We start from the raw sequence: 18,019 nt of genomic DNA, 5'->3' as shown, positions 1-18,019 counted from the left end.
AACCAGTCAATCCTAAAGGATATCAGTCCTGAATATTCATTGGAAAGACTGATGCTGAAGCTAAAGCTCCAATACGTTGGCCACCTGATGGAAGAACTGACTCATCGGAAAAGACCCTGATGCTGGGAAAGATTTAAGGCAGGAGGAGAAGTGGATGACAGAAGATGAGATGGTTGTACGGCATCACCAACTTGATGGACATGAGTTTGAGCAAGTTCCGGGAGTTGGTGACAGACAGGGAAGCCTGGCATGCTGTAGTCCAGGAGTTTGCAAAGAGTTGGGCATGACTCAGTGACTGAACTGAACTGACTGAAGAACTAATAACCCCAACCAACAGAAGATGTTAATACTTGATGAAACATTTCATTCCAGAGAGATGGTACAGTGTGATAACCTTGGGAACCACAGAAGTTCATCAGGAAGCCACCTGAGGCTAGATAAAAGAGTTCATGCCCGGCACCAACCCTGACCTTTATCAGCAATCCTGTCCTGCCCTTGACCCACTGGTATAAAACTCCTCACCAAAACCTCTCGGGTTGGGATGCACAATTTTGCGGGCACAAGCCCACTAAGTCCCTCTTGCCTGGCAAAGCAATAGTTATTCTTTTCTGCATCGCCCAAAACTCTGTCTCCAAAATTCAATTTAGCAGTGGTACACAGAGGCTGAGTTTTTTGCATCAATCATTACTGAAACTTCAGAAACCTGCTTTCCACCAAAACATCGTAACATTCATGAAATAAAAATTTGTCCTGAATGTCAGTCTGTTGTTTTTCAGGCACTGTGCTGTGTGCTGGGGATTCAACAATGATGTTCCATGCCCTTTAATAGCAATAACAACAAAATCACAAAACCCTGTTGTACGTTCTCCACTTTCCCATTTGGAGGAGAAATTTCCCAGGTTTGAAACACTGACTACCCGTGCAACCAGCTATCGTACAGATTCCCAGGTCCCATTTCAGAGTTCCCAAGTCGAGGTTTGCTGTGAGTTCAGACATTCCATAATCAAATTTAGAGAAACATTTCTCTCCTACATCCCTTCATCCTCTTATTTATTTGCTCATTTGACTATCATTGAGTGCCTACTCTGTGTAAGTCTTTGTGCCAGGCTGTCAGGGAAAAACAAAGATAAATCAGGGAAGAATAATGTCTTATATAAGACTCCTATAGTTTATGAAATGTCTCTGTATGTGTATTTTGTTTGCTCAGTGGATTAAGGATTATCTCCCTCTTTGAGATAAGGCTTATTTGCTCAAAATCACACATAAGTAGGTAGTGGGAACTAGGATGAAGGTCACATAGTCAGTAGTGGGGACTGAGACCAAGGTCACAAAACCAGTGGTGGAGACTGGGATGAGGGTTGCAGTGAATAAACTGGGGAATAGGATGAAGGTCACACAATAAGCAGTGGGGACTAGGATCAAGGTCACAGAGTCATTACATAGTGGGAACTGGAACAGAGCCCAGCTATGTCTTCCCAGTTGACACAAGAGTCTGTTCTCAAAAGGTGATCTTGAGATTCACCGGAATTTCAAACCTAGGAATTTGGGTCCAGCAGAAAGAAAGGGAGGAGGGGCAAGATAGAGGGATCCTGGAAGCTGGGGTGCGTGGATAAGAAAAGGGAAAGGCCAGCTCATTCCTGTAGTGACTGCTAGCTAACCCGAAGGCTGTTACTCAGTCCTGAGGTGACAGGGGTCAAAGGTGGGGTCCCTGCACCTGTGTGCCTGCAGTGAGCTCTGGAAATCTCTCAGCTTCCTCTGCCCCCTTGCCTCCTTCACCTCCACCCTCCCTAGTTCTGAGGCAGCTGTCCTATTCCAGGTAAGAGAGGGTGTCCGGAGAGGTCCTGATTCCCCTCCACACAGCTACCTTTATACCCTGAGTCCCCTGCTTCCCCTGGTTGACTACAGACACAGGACACACCCCCACCTCGCTGCCCACTGGTTGGCAGCCAGCCCTGTCCTCTCCCGGGGCTGGGCTCCCAGGGCTCTGCTTGTCAGTTAAGCGGCCCTGACAGCTGACAGCTTTCCAGAGCAGCCGGAGCCCAGTTAGCATTCCTTCTCTCTCTCTCTCTTTTTTTTTTCTCCTCTTCCTTTCCCCTGGTGTTGTTGCAAGACTGGAAGCCTGACTGGAATTTAAAGCAAGGCTTTGGGATAAAAATGTATGCTAGCACCAAGCCGTGCTCTCCCAGCTTCCCCACTCAGACTGACAGCTGCCCACTTTCCGGGTCTGAGCACAGAACACCTGCAGATTGTTAGAGGAAAGGTCTGGAGCACGAAGAAGGTGAGCGGTCACTGAGATGCCTGAGTAATCCTCTCTGTAACCCTCTCTGTCTGGGTGCTAGTTGTCTTTTTATTCGGGGTATAGGAGGGGTGGGAATCCTCCAGGGAAGTGTTTGGAATCTGTCCTCCAGGTCCCAAATCCCCTTCCCTCTCCTGAAGTCTGGGATGCCAGAAGGCACCTGTGCCTGCCACTAATCCATCCTACTCATGTTATCTGTCTGTTCCCCTATCTTAGGACAGATAGATAAATAGATGGATAGATAAGGAGGAGAGAGTCTAAACAGCTTAGATAAACTATCCTATTTACATCTCCGGGTCCAATCCATCAATCCATCGTTCTGTCTATTGTGTTTGTGCTCTCTCTCAATCTGCCACTTCAGCCCCCATTAACCATTCATCTGTCTTCCTTCTGCCCTACACTTTCGCCTTCCACCCCCTGTTTCCCGGCATCAGAATAAACCCAAAGCTGAGACTCTATGAGACATGTGCTTCCACTCCAGTTATCCTAGAAGGGTGGCCGTGGCCGCTGACACTGGTGGCTTCCTAGGATGCTTCTCCCTTGGGACATATGCAAATAGCTCTGTGAACACTCTGGGAGACAAACACCAAGGGACTGGTCTGCTGCTGGGCTGGTCCCAAATTCACAGGTTTACAAATAGAGCCAAAAGTTGCTTAATCTAGGCTCTCTTGGGATCAGGGAGGTGGTGGGTGATGACAGTGGGCTGGGGTCAGGGAAGAAAAGGAAGGCTTTGTATATTTGTACACAAAACAGTTTTATCCCCTTTCAAGTGATTTGGACAAACTGGGTGAAGTGAGAGAGAGGAGGAGAGAGAGAGAAAAGATGGGAATTTTATATGTTTCATAAATGGTACTATTTGTTGGCATTCAGTTAATTTCTTTAGATTCTCTGAACTTTAGATTTCACTGCTAACAGCATGAAGGGACTATTTTGAATGACTACATGCATATTAATTTGCTTCAGTCGTGTCCGACTCTTTGCGACCCCATGGACTGTAGCCTTCCCTGTCCATGGGATTCCCCAGGCAAGAATACTGGAGTGGGTTGCCATTTCCTCCTCTAGGAGATCTTCTCCACCCAGGGATCAAACCTGTATCTCCTGTGGCTACTGCATTGCAGGTGGATTCTTAATAATTAGATTTCCAGAAAATGGAGTGAAAATTCATGATACTATTGGTATATACAAATATCAGTAATTTAAAAGGAAGATTGAAAGAAAAAGACAAAAGAATACCACCCTCATCTAATCAAGAGTCTCTTCCATATGCTAGCTAGGTGCACACACACACACACACACAAAGTAGAGTATCTTGCCTTTTCCTGGGGCCAACAGGCATCTAATTATATTTGGCTCAGACAATGCAGCAAATCTCAAACTTCTCATTGCCCTTACAAAGACCATTACAATCCTGTTCCCATAAGCTATCCCAGGATTTGAGTCCACATTTGATGGCCCGGAGGCCTTTGGTGCTTACACATCCCTCTGTTGACTTCTGGATGGATGTGAGCAAAGGAGGGCAGATTAGAGAATCTACTCTGTCCAGAAACTCTTTTTAACAAGAACACAATGCGATATGGTAGACTTTGTTTAAACTGAAAATATTAATTCTGATTAGCTCAATACCCTGACACACAGGTCAGAGATATGGGTCCACTCCCTTGCTCCCCAAAGGGTGTGATTTGCCACAGGATGGCAGCACCATTTGACCCTGTGAAGTTCCTATCAAGGACCCAGAGGAACAGGGACAGCAGGGCTCCCAGCTGCTGCAGCCCTATTCCAGCAGAGCCCCTGACAGCTTCTGGAATTGCCTGGAGACCTCTTTCCTCATCAGTGTTGGAGACTGCTGGTGACAGGTGAGCAGAGCATCCTTGGAACAGAGACACAATAAAGACAGGAGGAGCAGAGCTTGGGGAAGCACTGTTATCCTCTAGGGCTAGAGAGACTCTGAAAAACATTTGCGGCCCCATGTAGCCTAGGAAAATAAAGTTCAGCTAACATTTCACTCATCCACCATGTAATAGACATTGGCTGGCTCAGACTGGGAGAATGTGATATTTATCTATAAGCCAACAGGGAGAATATCAGAAGGTGTCAATAAGTAATTATGAACCCTGAAGAAGAAGGCCCATTCCCTAAGCCAGCTAGATGAACATATGAAAGGAACTGTTTTTTTAATGGGAGAATATTGCTTCCACATACTTTAGTTTAGAATAAAAAGTTTTGAATAAATATTATTTTAAGAAATAAAAGGGAGATATCTAAGCCCTACATTTCTTGATTCTGATGCTGGGAAAATCATTTAGGGCTCCTGACTTCTATTTAGTTTATTTTGTGAATGGGGAAATAAGGCTGATGCTCCCTTACCTTTTTGAGGACTGGGTCTCTTGAGGCCCCTCCCAACTGTCTGATCCATGAATCCGAGGCATTCAAGATTTCACCACTGAAGGGAAGAAAACTTCCTTCTTACATTAAAGATAATCCCTGGAAAGAGAAAAGCAAACAGTGAAGCAGAAAGGCAAGTCGTCTTACTTCTCTACTTATTCAAGTCAGAAAAGAAGAAATCAAAGGCTTTAAATCATGAGCTTCATGTGGACTAAGGAGCTTCTGAAAAGGAATACAGTGGAATAAATTAACACTGTGCCAGGCACATCGTAGGTGCAAAATAAATGTCTGTATGAATGGACAAATGAGTGAATACATGAATCATGAAGATGCACTGAGCTGTGGCTGACTCATACGACTACTTGATAAAAAGAGCATCTCTAGTAAAGGAAGGTGCAAAAATTCCATGGAGATCTTTAAAAAGAAATAGACTATTTCGTGTGATACTTTAGGAGTGGTTCCATATGAAGATAGTGGGAAGGCTTGATTAGTATATGGACAAGCTGTATCACCTCTCCCAGGGAACTTAATTAAAGTACAGGTTCCTGGGTGCCCCCTTGGATCTACTGAATCAGAATCCTCAGAGTGGTGCCTGGCAACTGTATTTAATACACTGCCAGCTGGTTCTCATGTAGCCATCCATTAACAGTTCCCAGATCAGCACTGGGGAACTACTGTTCTAGATGACATCTCAAGGGCCTTTCCATCCCAAGGATTCCACAATTGTGTAAAACTGACCCTGGGGGTAGTGATCCACGCAACGGGAGTTCACTCATGCCATATGAGCCCTCACCAGATGTCAAGTATTGGACATGTAACAGTAGATAAGAAAGTATAATCAGGTTTCTACGGTCCCTCACTGAGTAAAAACAACCTGACCTCCAGAGAAGTCCAGGAGAAATCTACTCCCACCACCATCATTATCATCAACCAGTAGGACAAGATTTTCTTTTTTCAACTTTGGGTCTCAGAGAATAGAAATAATTAGTTAGATTATATAAACTTTCACATTTAATAAAGTGCTTTTACACACTCCAGTGGTCATGTATGGATGTGAGAGTTGCACTGTGAAGAAGGCTGAGTGCCGAAGAATTGATGCTTTTGAACTGTGGTGTTGGAGAAGACTCTTGAGAGTCCCTTGGACTACAAGGAGATCCAACCAGTCCATTCTGAAGGAGATCAGCCCTGGGTGTTCTTTGGAAGGACTGATGCTAAAGCTGAAACTCCAGTACTTTGGCCACCTCATGCGAAGAGCTGACTCATTGGAAAAGACTCTGATACTGGGAGGGATTGGGGGCAGGAGGAGAAGGGGACGACTGAGGATGAGATGGCTGGATGGCATCACCGACTTGATGGACGTGAGTTTGAGTGAACTCTGGGAGTTGGTGATGGACAGGGAGGCCTGGCATGCTGCGATTCATGGGGTCGCAGAGTCAGACATGGCCGAGTGACTGAACTGAACACACAGCAGTTACATGTTACAACAAGGCAGCTATGGTTATTATCCCAATTTCATATATGAGAAAACCAAGGCTTAGAAAAGTTTAATTACTTCCCCAGCATCATTTAGCTCTTATGTAGGAGGACCAGGAATCCAATCCAGGTTTTGAAACTCCAAATACAATGCTATTTTAACCATTCCCTAGAGACACTTCATCTGTGGAGTTTGGCTTAGATGTCCCTGTGAAATTGCTGATATTTTTTTCATATTTTATCTGTGCAATAATATCATCTCCTAAGGCGAGGAAAGTGCCATCTTCCTCAGTAAAATAAAACCTAGATCTACAAGGAGAAGGGCAGCAAGACGGATTGGCCTTCATTTTTCCCCAAGATTCATCTTCCCTTGGTAAAATTTCTTAAAAAGTGTGTTCTTCAGAACACTGATCCTACAAAAATTTCCTGAAAAGAGGGTTGTTTTATCATAGAGGTTTAAGAAACATTTCACAACACTTACCTCATCCTAGAGATGCACACTGCTTATAATGTAGTCTGGGCTTTAGTGTGTTAAATGGTGACCCTGTGAAAAGATATATTCACTTCCAAACCCCTGGTGCCTGTGAATATTACTTAATATGGCAAAAGATGTGATTAAGTTAAGGATCTAGAGAGGAGTAGTATATCCTAGGTGGGTTCTAACTGCAATCACATGTATCCTCATAAGAGGGAAGCAAAAGGAGGTTAAATACACACATACACACACACACACACACACACACACACACACACACACACAGAGTAAGAAGAAGATGCTGTGAAGATGGAGAAGAGAGAGATTTGAAGATGCTATTGTTGAAGATTGGAATGATGTGGACAGAAGTCAAAAAATATGGACACCTACCAGAGCTGAAAGAGGCAAGGAAAAGATTCTCTCTTAGAACTTGTGGGGAGGACACAGCCCTGCCAACACCTTGATTTCAGGTCAGTTATACTGACTTTAGACTTCTGAGCTCCAGAACTGTGAGAATGAAAGTTACCAGGTGTAAGCAATTAAGTTACAGGCGCTACAGGAAACTAGTGAAAAAGCCTTGATTGAGGAGTCTTGCTAGGAATCAACTCATTTAAAATGCTTTACCCAGCATTCCCCAAACCTGGTTAGCCATGGTGCTCTTTATCCCTACAAGGCTTATTAATATCCAAACAGAAGTCACATTATATGCAACCCACTTTGGAAAACACTGCCTAAGGGAAATCTTTTGTTAATTACCAGGGCCACCACTGCTCATCTGGGGACAGAGCTGCTCCTACTTCATTTTCTGACCAAACATGAGCCAGGATACTGTCCTGCCAACTCTATAGCACAGCTAAAACCAGGGGGAGTATTTAAACAAGACTTTCTGAAGGCTGGGGACAACAAAAGGGGAATGCCAAGAGGGCTATAAACATAAAATTAGATGATGATGTTGCCAAAGAACTTTGCAGGGAGGGTCCATCAGGTTCCCTGATGGGATATTGCCTTGCTTAGCTTCTCACCAATGGCATCACTTCAGTCAGTTCAGTCGCTCAGTCGTGTCCGACTCTTTGCGACCCCTTGAGTCACAGCACGCCAAGCCTCCCTGTCCATCACCAACTCCTGGAGTTCACTCAAATCCATGTCCATCGAGTCAGGGATGCCATCCAACCATCTCATCCTCTGTCGTCCCCTTCTCCTCCTGCCCCCAATCCCTCCCAGCATCAGAGTCTTTTCCAATGAGTCAGCTCTTCGCATGAGGTGGCCAAAGTACTGGAGTTTCAGCTTTAGCATGACTCCTTCCATAGAACACCCAGGGCTGATCTCTTTTAGAATGGACTGGTTGGCACTCCTTGCAGTCCAAGGGATTCTCAAGAGTCTTCTCCAACACCACAGTTCAAAACCATCGATTCTTCGGCACTCAGCTTTCTTCACAGTCCAGCTCTCACATCCATACATGACCACTGGAAAAACCATAGCCTTGACTAGACGGACCTTTGTTGGCAAAATCTCTGCTTTTCAATATGCTATCTAATGCATAGGGCCCTAAATATAAACCCAATACCCTAGAGCATAGTGAAATGCCTCTAGGCTTTGCTCTTGAGAGAAAAACTCATGTGTAAAGAAAGAGGTGCTCTGTGCTGACCTAGATGGTGGGGTGGGAGGGGAGAGGGAGGGAGGTCCAAGAGAGAGAGGATATACATGGCTGATTCACTTTGTTGTACAGCGGAAACTAACACTGTAAAGCAATTATACTCCAATAAAAAAAAAAAGGGAGAGAGAATGTAAACAACAAGGTCTTACTCCTATAGCACAGGAACTATTGATATATTCAGTATCCTGAAATAAATCAAAATGGATGGGATGGGGTGGGAGATTGGAGGGAGGGGACATATGTATAACTATGGCTGATCCACGTTGATGTATGGCAGAAACCAACATAATATTGTAATTACCCTTCAATTAAAAATAAAGAAAAAACATAATGAAAAGAATATGAAAAATAATATATATATATACACATATATATAACTGAATCACTTTGCTGTACACTAGAAACATGACATTGTAAATCAACTATACTTCAATAAAATGAATTTTTAAAAAAAGAGTCTGTCTGAGATGGCTCTTCTGTAATAACAAAACTTGTTCAGTGGTTGTTGGGCCTTGCATAATAACTGTGTCCAACCATGGTGGGGGTATCTTTGGTAGTAGGGCAAGAGATAAACATGGCAGAAAGCAATGCAACCCACTTCTTCCTTTCATCTAATTCCAGATGACACCCTCATCCTCACCACGCATCTGTGTGTAATCAAGGACCAAGTCAAAACACAAGGCATAAGGTCAGCATGGTCATGCCCCAGCCCAGGAAGGAAGTGCCCCCCTCTTGTTTTGTAGGAGTTACATACAGAATTGCAATAATGGGAAAGATGTGTTTTATTATAGCCCCCGGTTCCATCCTGACTGCCCTAATATCTACTTGTTGTTATGACTATTAGCATTATTTTACACACCTCTTTCACATGAATGGTTGGCTATAAAGCAGCACTCGTTTTGCTTTATGGCCATTTGCCTTATGTAGGCCATTAAGACTTTACCACTCAAGCAAGGAGGCCTAACTTTATTTTTAAATAAGAACGTGCTATGACTTCAAGACATTTGTACACTCCAGCTGGAAAGTATCTGGCCTTTCTGTGAAGGACAAAGGACTTGGTGTCCTGGCCACTGAGTCTTTGACCATGACATTCCAGCAGCCTCTATATGAGTTCCCCTGTCTATGGATTCTTAGGGAAATATTTGGAAAGAAAGCAAGCAACAGAGCAAGATGACTTCAAGAAGGAAGAATGTTTACAGAAGGGACCCACAAAGGACATGTGACAGACACAGAAGAAAAGTGGCTGCAGGGCTCAAGAGGCCAGGTTTCAGAACAATTGCTTAAAGCTAGGCTGCCCATGCTCTTCACTGAGCTGATTCCTCCTGACAAGGAAGGGAAAGGGCCCAGGGAGGGAAACAGACTTATTGTCCCCACCAAGCTGCTGAATATTCTATGAATGCTCCTTTATGATAGGGAGAATGGCTATGTGAACTCGATTGATATTCGTGATGTGCAGAAGCCAGCCTCCTGGTAATAGACTCTAAAAGCATTCACAAAAGTCTTAGCAAGGGGTACTGAGAGGCGTGTGCATCCCTTCTTGAGATCTGAATGGAATCTTTTTTTCAGAGTGACCTCAGGCTCCTGGAAGGCCATTTCACCCCCAGAAGCTACAGAATTGCTTTATTAATAAATCTGAACAGGTCAGCCCAAGGGGTACATCTTTAAAGAAGTTTCTGTAATTTCCATTCAATGATGGGAGAGGAAGCCACTTCTTCCTGCCAGGGTAAAGGAGGGCAAACTCCCCAGGCAACCTGAAGAAGGAAGGAGAGTACGTCCTAGGGGCAGGGAGGGTGGTGAGAGAAGGAAAAAAATATTAACTCTGGAGGCCGAGCAGCAGGCAACCGCCTCCTCTCTGGCTGAGCACTTGGCAGCTTTGTGGATGTGCCTCAGAATGGTGACAGCTGGAAACAGGTGGATTGGTGCAGATAAAAGAGCCCACCCCGCCTCTGGAAACACGGGAACGCTCTCCACTAACCTTTACATGAGGCATTTGTTCTCTCCCCATCATTGTCTCTGCCTTTCTGAAGCCCTGGATGGAGCCAGTGTCGTAAATACCAACGTGCCAATTAGAAATGTAAGGATGCAAGCCCAACTGTGCCAAAGTCCGTGGGTCTGCCATGGGCCAGTGATGGAGGGAAGACAATTGAAATCTAATGGACGCCCCTGGGGATCACCTGCCTCTCCACACTGTTTGCTGCCATCGTCACTGACCCCAAGTGGGACCATCTGACAGGGAATGGGCTGTGCAATCCGCAGACAGAGTCCGCGCCATATGGAACAGGCATTCCAGTTGCCCATTGCAATACATAAAAACAATTCAGGATTCTAACTCGATTTCCTTGGCAATCGAGTTTAACTATCACTGGGCTCACTCTAATCGGATTCTGCTGCTGTATTTATTAAATATAAGTTGCTAAACATATGGCTCAAGGGATGGGTAATAGGATGTGGAGTCAGGCTTAGCAGGAGGATCATTTTTCAGGTCTGCCCCCCAGGTATTCAAGGCAGGCAGTGTGAAGCAGCTTACCACTGCTCAGAACCAGTGAAGAATGGACCTCTGTCACGGAAGTGGGTTCTCTTAAGGCTGTATGTAGATGGTTAGAAGTTCCAACTAAGGAGGTCAAGATTATGGGTTCAATCCTGGTGTCAGATAGCTTTGTTTCCTCTGTAGTCAGTCAACATTTTAGTGAACAACTATTATATACCATGCCGAGGACTAGGACTTGATGATACCAAGCTAAGTAAATCACGACCGACATGCCTGCCCAGAAGCTGCTCAGTCTAACATAGGAGAAGGACAGAAAAATAGGCATTTTACTCTAGTGCAGTTTGTATTGTAAAATAAATAAATAAATAAATGTGCACAGATTGATATGTTTGGGAGCCAAGAAAGGGGAGCAATGAAAATATAATGTTTCCCATCAATTATACAGAGCTTTACCTGGTGGCTCAGTGGGTAAAGAATCTGCCTGCAATGCAGGAGGTCTGGGTTTGATTTCTGGGTCGGGAAGATCCCCTGGAGAAGGGCATGGCAACCCACTCCAGTACTCTTGCCTGGAGAATTTCATGGGCAGACCGCCCCGGCAGCCTATAGTCCATGGGTCACAAAGAATCGGACACGACTAATACTATCAGTTTCAATTATAGTAACAATTTCTAAGCCTAACACAAAATATGGAAGCAGAGATGTGTTTGCTTCACAAGGGAAAGAACTGACATCAGATGTTTTAATTGTCCAAGGTCATACAGACATGAATCACCATCATGGGAAAACACTGTTCCCCTGAGCCTTGCTAACCAGTTTACACGTGTGAACTGCTGATCACACACCGAGAGCCTGTCGGCTGATCAGAAAAATTCCCTCTCAAGACTCATAGCTCAAATCCCTCACCGATGACTTGCAGCAGCAGCTTCACAGACTAAGGTAACCCATTTATTAATTATCTGGATGGCAGCCCTCATTATTTATAGCCCCAAATGGCAGAACCCAGGATCCTGAGAAATGCATTGAGAAGTATAATTGTGAAGAGTGGCAGACAAACACACTTGCATATCTCTGCATCTCCCTGAAAATCCACAAATAGGATGAGTTTTTAAAGGCAGCATTTGGTCATAAGATCAAGAAAAATAAAGTGGGGGAAAAGGCCATAAAACTTTACCTCTAGAGGGAATAGATGAACAAGTGGTAATAAACTTAGCATGTTAGAGAAGGGCAAAAACAGAGCTTGCCATGAGAAAAGTTCAGAAGCAAGCAGGTCTGTAGCCCTGAAGCCTAGAAAAGCCCAGGAATAGTAAGCAGTGATACTTTCATAAGTGGGAGTACAGGCAGGGCTTAAAAAAAAAAAAAAAGCATTTGTTAAATGACTATGTAAGAGGCAGATAAGTTCCCAGAGGCCCTCTCTTACTCTGCAAAACTAGGCGACTGTCAACCCCAAACCAGATGTGGTCAGATGGGCAATCTGTAAAGAGATGCTTCTAGTTAAGGAATACGAGGCTCAGCAGAGGCAACAAGCCAACGTGTGGAACACAGTGGGCTGTAGGAAAGCCAGCAGAGTGCCCTGGAGCATCTGGGCCCCTTACCCAGCTCAGTGTCAAGAACACTGGCTATCAGGTTTAGACCCCACAACCCAGGCAAGAGATTAAGCAGCCTAAGACCTATACCCCTCAGGAGCTCTACATTGAAATGTCCAGATTACCCACGGTGAAACCCACCTATGCACAAGCCAAGTGTAAACACCAGAGTATCTAATCATCATGTGAATTTCTCACTGTTACAAGATCCTGAAATGTTGGAGGAAAGCCTCATGAAAAAAAAAGGAGAGAGAGAGAGAGAAAGACCAAACAAACAGAAAAAAAAAGCAGAGACAAAGCAGGAAGCATAAAGGAATTTTCAAGGAAAAAATTCCTGTAATTAATATTTGCAAAAAGATGAAAGAAGAGATAACATACCTAATAAGAGCTGACATGTACTGAGCACTCTATATGCTGGGCAAGTACTCTCAAAGTAACTTACTGAGTCCTTACACTAACCCTGCATGAAGTGGATGCTGTTACTATCCCTATTTTACAGTTGAGAAAACTGAGCCACAGAGGGTGTAAGTATGTTGTCAAATGTTAACACAGCTGGTTAAGCAGTTGAGCTGCAGTTTTCACCCAGGCAATATGCTTGTTCAGTTTATGAGCTCAACCATCATGCAAACTATGCTGCTCTAAGAGGCCATAAAAAGGAGCATTCAGAGAACAAAAAAGAGTTACTGGGAATTAAAACTACAATTGCAGAAATGAAACATTCTTTACTGAAAAATAAAGTCAAGGAAATCTTCCAGAAAGCAAAACACAGAGGTATAGAATGAGAAACAAAAGGAGGGAATATGTAGGAACAAACAAAGAAAATAACCCACTTCTCTGCCCCTAAATCTATAGGATCAACCCAACAACCCCATCTGAAAAAAAAAGGGGGAAAAAAACCCCAAACAATTAATGCTCCAAAAAAAGAAAAGAGAATGTGGAAGGAAGAAATTATTAGAGAAGTAATTTGAGAAAAATTTTCCAGAACTCAAAGACCTGAGTTTCTAGAATGAAAGTACCTACTAGAATGAAAAAGAACAGGCAGACACTTTATTACAAAATGCCAGGGTTTCTGGGAAAGTGATAAGATCTTAAATACTTTCCAAAAAGAAAAAAATAGCCTAAATGTTAAAAATTGGGATTAAAAACAATCTGAGATTTTTTTGATAGTCACATAGGCAACTAGAAGACAATGGATAGATGAGTTCAAGACAATGGATAGATGAGTTTTTCTTGAGGAAAAACTATTTCAAATAGATTGCGCTCAATCTATTTGAATAGAATAATGATTTTTTTCAGATATAAAAGTTATCTAAAATTTATCTTCAATTCATGTACCCTTTTTGGAAAACTACTGTGTAGATTTGAGAGTAAACTGAGAAAGAGGGGAAAAAAGGGATCTAGGGAATCAGGGACCCAGCACAGAGGAAAATGTCATTCCTGCCTGCAACTGTAAGTTAAAGATGCTGTCAGGAGGGCAGTTGGAAGCAGATCCAGAGAACAACTATCTAATGGCAGGAGAGGATGCAGGCTCCAGGAAGGATACTTCCAAAAAAAAGGAGTGACAAGGAGAGATTATACCCCATGTGTTTTGAAACATTTGAGAGGTGATCTGGTTGGGGGATGAATTAAAGGTAGTTGCATGTATAACTGATAGAAAGGATAACCTAGTCAAAATACTTCAGGGAAAAAACTACAAGAAAAATAAATCCCAGTGTTCTATATGACTCAACAGTATAAGCATCTTATTTATAACTTCACAGTAAGTAAACAATGTGTATTGATCCCATGAAAAGTCATGATATTCTTTCAAATCATTCCACACTCTCCTTCTTCCACTGAGTCCAAAAGTCTGTTCTTTGTGTCTCCTTTGCTGCCCTGCATGTAGGATTGTTGGTACCGTGTTTCTAGATTCCATATATATACACACACATATATATATATAGTCACATACAATATTTGTCTTTCTCTTTCTGATTTATTTCACTCTGTATAATAGGCTCTAGGTTCATCCACCTCATTAGAACTGACTCAAATGCATTCCTTTTTATAGCTGAGTAATACTTCATTGGGGAGAAGGCAATAGCACCCCATTCCAGTACTCCTGCCTGGAAAATCCCATGGGTGGAGGAGCCTGGTAGGCTGCAGTCTATGGGGTCACTGAGGGTCTGACATGACTGAGCGGCTTCCCTTTCACTTTTCACTTTCATGCATTGGAGAAGGAAACGGCAACCCACTCCAGTGTTCTTGCCTGGAGAATCCCAGGACCGGGGGAGCCTGGTGGACTGCCGTCTATGGGGTCACACAGAGTCGGACACGACTGAAGTGACCTAGCAGCAATACTTCATAGTGTATATATACCACAACTTCCTTATCCATTCAATGGGAAGAAGGAGAGGGTGGAATGATTTGAGAGAATAGTACTGAAACATAAATATTACTATATGTAAAATAGACAGCCAGTGGGAGTTTGATATATGATGCACCCAAAGCTGGAGCTCTATGACAGCCTGGAGGGATGAGGTGAGGAGGGAGGTGGGGGGGTGGTTCTGGAGGGAGGGGACAAATGTAAGCCTATGACTGATTCATGTTGATATATGGCAAAACCATCATAATATTGTAAAGTAATTACCTGCATATTAAAAAAAGAAGTCATAGCTGTAGTAGGATAATGAAGGGAAGAGGGGTATGTATGTGAGTGTGTGTGTATGCACACGCATGCATGCTTGTGAGCACATGTGTGTGTATGTATATGTATGCATCAGAGAGTTAAATTCAATTTTTAGTAGTAGTAAAATCAGTAGATTATGCATACCATTGAAAAACTAGCAGTGTAAGCATGTTATTTAAAATTACTGAGGTAACTACGAAAGGAAGGATTAAATGATTGAAAGCAAAAATTGTCTCTAGGGAGTAAGAATTTGGAGCTGGGGCAGGGCAGTAAGGGTTCTAGTCTAAACTTCACAGAACTATGTGGGCTTTCTGAATCATGTACATCTTGTCAAAATTAAAACTTTTTTTTTTTAAAAAACAATAATTGTCTTACTGAGGGCAGTATCCAGTGGACACTAAAGGGTCATTTAGACTGGACTACTACAGTTTCTTTCGTGAGAACACTGCTTCCAACTAGTTACCAGGGAGCTTCTCTGTGCTGAATTTCAACCCTCAGTGGACTGGAGCTTGCTGGGCCTGGGTGATCTCATTTCTGCCAGCCACAAATGCCAAGAAATTCACTGCTAATGGATCCTGGGGGACGCAACAGGAAACACTGGGATAAGCAGGATTTCATTGCGTGTGAATCAGAGCGAGCCTGGCCTGCTTTCCCAAAGGATAAAGGGCTCTTTTCACTTTAACTACGATTTTTTTCCCCTTTCAAGGCAGGTTGTTTCACAGCAACCACAGTACTAAGGAAGACGGATTAAGGTTTTGAATGAAATAGGGAAGAGGTTATTTTTCTCATTGGCCTGAGCCCAACAAGGTGGACCAGCTCTGTTTTTTACCTTATTAATCAGCAGGTCAAACAGCAAAGATAGAATTTCTATAATGGAATGAGACACTATGGATAGATATAGAAGCAGCCAATGAGATTTACACACTAATGGAGGGACAGGGAATGCACATGGGCCAGGCACACACCTGCGTGCATTTAACCACAGTAGGGTGACTTCAGAGGCATAGGAATCATCTAAGGCATTTAACTTAAATCCTGATGGACAGTGTTTCCCCTTGCACATCTGGTTTAGCCATAACTGGATTAAAACTGAAATAGAGCTCTACCTTATCCATCTCTGCCATCATCTCTGATGGGTGCCTTTGGTTGGCACCATCCAAAGATAAAAATATTGGTGAAGGTTGTGAGGGATTTCACCCATCAAAAGCCACAGTCTTTTCCCATTTCATTGCAGTATCTTATTTCTTCCTTTCTGCCTTCTCTAGACCAAACACACAGTGAGGTACTAATCCAAGGAGCTGTTGTGCAGGAACCACCTTATTTCGTTTCAAGTTTCCCAATGAAGGGACCTCATTTGGTAATGCATAAATTACCAAATGCGTAAGCCTCCTGGCCTCTGCTTTCAGGAAGAATGATCTCTTTGTTTGGCGGGTTTGGGAGAAGGAACTGAGTTATGTATGTGGTCCAGTCTTATTTTTTCTCTCTTTTGGGGTTAGCAGCCTACTCAATGGCAAGCCTCATCCTCTGTTTCTCTATGGGGTAAAATGCAGATCCAGGTCCAGGAGGCCTTCTCAGGTGGCACTAGTGGTAAAGAACTTGCCTGCCAATGCAGGAGACATAAGAGACAGGAGTTCGATCCCTGGGTGGGGAAGATCCCCTGGAGGGCATGGCAATCTTCTCTAGTATTCGTTCCTGGAGAGTCCCATGGACAGAGGAGCCTGATGGGTTACAGTTCATAGGGTCATGAAGAGTCAGACATGACTGAAGTGACTTAGCGCGTACACACATTCCAGTGGGATGCTGGTATCTTTAAACCAGGCTTGGATAGGCAAGTTTAATTCTGAGGTGTATTAGCAAGCCCCTTACCCAGAGAGCCAGGCCATACCCTCTAATCTGCCTTTTTTCAGCAATAAAGCTTCCGTTTTTATCTCCAACTGCCTACTGTTCCCTCATCCTTCAACAGTATCACATATCTCCCACCAGGCTGCCTGCTGCTAGTTTCTAGAACATACCAAGCTGTCTCACCCTCTGGGCCACTGTGCCTGCTGTCTCCTTTGCCTTCATGGTTTGGAACTCCCTGCTCACAACTCTTTTTATGACTGATTCCTTACTTTTCAGTTCTCCCAGGGAGGTCTTCCCAAACCACTCTATCTCGTAAACCTCTCTCTACTCATCTTTCTTAATCATGGCTCTCTGTGTGTTATCCTCATGGTGCTAATGATAACATATATTCTTAGATATCTGTTGATGTATTGTGTTAAATCTGCCCTCTATGATGAAAACTCTATGGGGCAGGGTCTTTATCTTATTCTTGATTGTTTCTAGCACCTACCATAATGCCTTCCACATAGCAAGTCCTCTGTAAGTATCTGTTGAATCAATTAATGAAGTTACTGTTTTCTATAAAAAAAATTTTTTTTTACACCTTTAGGTATTAAATCATGTAATAGCTCTGTTTGCTAATATTGGTCAATAGCTCAACAAATAATACTCCTCCAGGGATCTCTTTCCCTCTGCTTCATTAAACCACCAGTCAGTTCTGATCAACAGAATGTTGATTGCAGTGGGGCTTCCCAGACTAGCATGTGAACCTGGATCTTACCAGGGACATTTTGACTTTTCTGTTGCCTTTCTTCAACCTGTGACATGAGTTCTCACACAGACTGCATTGAGCTTCTATGCAATCCAGGCACCATTTCAGTTATTATTTGCCATGTCATTGTATTCAAACCTATCTTTCGTTTCTCCATTCCTTTCACATTCAAGTTTGCTTTTGTTACCCTCTGTCTCTCTGTCCAAAAGGAAGCAGTAACACTCCCTTCTCAACTCTTCCTTCAATTTAGAGATCATTTTTCCCTTGCGATTTCTCCTTCAAGGCCTCATGGCATTCTGCATTTAAAAATTAATATCCATATGGATATTAAGGTATATACTTTTAAAACTTTTTATATTTTGATAGAAATAATCCTCATTCACAGTCTAGGTGGATTCTCTGGAATT

At 43.2% G+C, this 18,019-nt stretch overlaps 1 long non-coding RNA gene across 1 annotated transcript in view; it reads left to right on the top strand.

Moving 5' to 3' along the window:
• The first annotated feature begins 2,016 nt into the window (after window positions 1–2,016).
• LOC120880538 overlaps window positions 2,017–18,019 on the top strand; it is a 45,881-nt gene continuing 29,878 nt past the window's right edge. The window contains exon 1 of the long non-coding RNA XR_005725054.1: window positions 2,017–2,278. This is a non-coding gene — a long non-coding RNA (uncharacterized LOC120880538). The remainder of the gene's footprint in view (window positions 2,279–18,019) is intronic.

The sequence above is a fragment of the Oryx dammah genome, unplaced genomic scaffold (genome assembly GCF_014754425.2).
Source record: "Oryx dammah isolate SB20612 unplaced genomic scaffold, SCBI_Odam_1.1 HiC_scaffold_21, whole genome shotgun sequence".
Taxonomy (NCBI): Eukaryota; Metazoa; Chordata; class Mammalia; order Artiodactyla; family Bovidae; genus Oryx; species Oryx dammah.
This window is presented reverse-complemented; position numbering and strand designations above follow the sequence as displayed.